The sequence below is a fragment of the Ornithorhynchus anatinus genome, chromosome 7 (assembly GCF_004115215.2).
Source record: "Ornithorhynchus anatinus isolate Pmale09 chromosome 7, mOrnAna1.pri.v4, whole genome shotgun sequence".
NCBI classification, from domain to species: domain Eukaryota; kingdom Metazoa; phylum Chordata; class Mammalia; order Monotremata; family Ornithorhynchidae; genus Ornithorhynchus; species Ornithorhynchus anatinus.
The window spans coordinates 39,880,045-39,882,386 of NC_041734.1; the positions used below are offsets into that span (position 1 = coordinate 39,880,045).

Sequence of the window (2,342 nt, forward strand, 5' to 3'; positions counted from 1 at the left end):
TCTATGCTTCAGTTATCTCATCTCTAAAGTGGGGATTAAGACTGTGAGCCCCGTGTGAGACATGGACTGTGTCCAACCTGATTATCTTGTTTCTACCTCAGCACTTAGAACGGCCCAAGGCACATAGTAAACGCTTTTTGTCTTGTCTTATGCCAACGAGGCGTTTCCGAGCCATAGCGACACCATGGACACATCTCTCCCAGAACGCCCCACTCTGCATCTGTAATCGTTCTGGTAGTGGATCCAGAGAGTTTTCTTGGTAAAAATACTGAAGTGGTTTACCTTGCCGCCTTCCGCACGGTAAACTTGAGTCTCCGCCCTGGACTCTCTCCCATGCCACTGCTGTCCAGGATGGGTGAGTTTTGACTTATAGCAGATGGCTTTCCACTCGCTAGCCACTGGCCAAGCTAGGAATGGAAGGGGTAGGTCTCTGCTTGACTCTCCCTCCCGTAGCCGAGACCGGTAGAGTACAGGAAACTCTCCAGTTGCGACCCTGAGAGGGTAGTAAGTGCTTGACAAGTACCATAATCATCATTATTATTATTTGAAATGTCAGTGGGTGCAGACCTCATTTGGGTAGGCACAGAGTGGAATGGAGTTCTCTTATCAGGAATGACGGAAAAATATTGGTGGCGAAGGGACATCTTCGAGAGGAACTGTCAAGTAGCCCTTGTTCCCGAGGAACCCAACCGAGTAAGGTAGTTAGACAGCAAATCTTCACAAATTCTCAGCAGATAAGAACAGATGACACATTAGTTCCCTTTTATGATCTAGATAGATCCTGCCCAGGAGTGCTTAAGGAGACACTTCATAGTTGAGCTTTAATTACTCTTGTCTGCAGGATGTTCTTCTAACCCAAAATTGGCCACGGAAGTCTCAATATTTGGATTTTCTAGCTGTTTTGCCTACTTGCAGATAAATATCAGCAAACACCCTGGGACTGGGAGGGGTGGGGTAGACCACAAAGTCCAGATAGCTTCAATAGCTAATGGGCTCAAATGTAGCTACTAAGAGGAAAATAAAATAAAAATCACAGAGAAAGAGCTGGCACAGCATTCATAGATCTCGGACAATATAAGAGAAGTGAGAAGAGGCTAATTTGCTAATCCAAGTGGCCAGCTAGTCAACAAGAAGCAACGCAGGACGGGGAGAGAGATGAGAAAGGGCACGGAAAAGGAGTTGAAAGAAGGAATGGAAGAAGAAAATGGAGAAAGGAGAGGAGGTGGAGTGTAAAGAAAGGAGACATTAGGGAATCTATTCAACTAGTGGGGAAGAAGAATGAGTCTCCAGATATAAGGGAAAAGGGTTCATCTCCTGTTCCCTGGCTAGAATTTAAGATGGAATTTAGGCCTTGGTGAGTCTCTGTGCTTTCTCTCTTCCTCTTGAAACAAAGAAGCAGCATGGTGTGGTAGAAAGAGCAAGGGCCTGGGAGTCAGAGGTCATCCCCCTCCAGTTATCGCCCTATCTCCCTCCTACCCTTCCTTTCCAAAATCCTAGAACGAGTCGTCTACAATCGATGCTTAGAATTCTTTAACTCCCATTCTCTCCTAGACCCCCTCTGATCTGGCTTCCGTCCCCTCCACTCTACCGAGACTGCTCTCTCTAAGGTCACCCGTGACCTCCTTCTTGCCAAATCCAATGGCTCCTACTCCATTCTGATCTTCCTTGACCTCTCTGCTGCCTTTGACACTGTCGACCATCCCCTCCTCCTCCATACCTTATCTCACCTCGGCTTCACGGACTCCGTCCTCTCCCGGTTCTCCTCTTACCTCTCTGGCCGGTCATTCTCGGTCTCCTTCGCTGGCGCCTCCTCCCCCTCCCATCCTTTAACTGTTGGAGTTCCTCAAGGGTCAGTTCTTGGCCCTCTTCTTTCTCCATCTACACTCACTCCCTCGGTGAACTCATTCGCTCTCACGGCTTTGATTACCATCTCTACGCAGATGACACGCAGATCTACATCTCCGCCCTGTCCTCTCCCCCTCCCTTCGGGCTCGCATCTCCTCCCGCCTCCGGGACGTCTCCACCTGGATGTCGGCCCGCCACCTAAAACTCAACATGAGCGAGACTGAGCTCCTCATCTTCCCTCCCAAACCCGGTCCTCTCCCAGACTTCTCTATCACCGTGGATGGCACGACCATCCTTCCCGTCTCTCGGGCCCGCAATCTCGGTGTCATCCTTGACTCATCTCTCTCGTTCACCCCACGCATCCTATCCGTTACCGAGACCTGCCGGTTTCACCTCTACGATATCGCCAAGATCCGCCCTTTCCTCTCCACCCGGACGGCTACCTTACTGCTACGGGTTCTCGTTATATCCCGGCTAGACTACTGTGTCGGCCTTCT

General features: G+C 49.8%; 1 non-coding gene across 1 annotated transcript; it reads right to left on the bottom strand.

The window, feature by feature from the left end:
* Window positions 1-365: 365 nt before the first annotated feature.
* LOC114813368 lies at window positions 366-503 on the bottom strand. Its single transcript, XR_003761090.1, has one exon. It is a non-coding gene; the product is annotated as a small nucleolar RNA SNORA7 (small nucleolar RNA).
* Window positions 504-2,342: the final 1,839 nt, after the last annotated feature.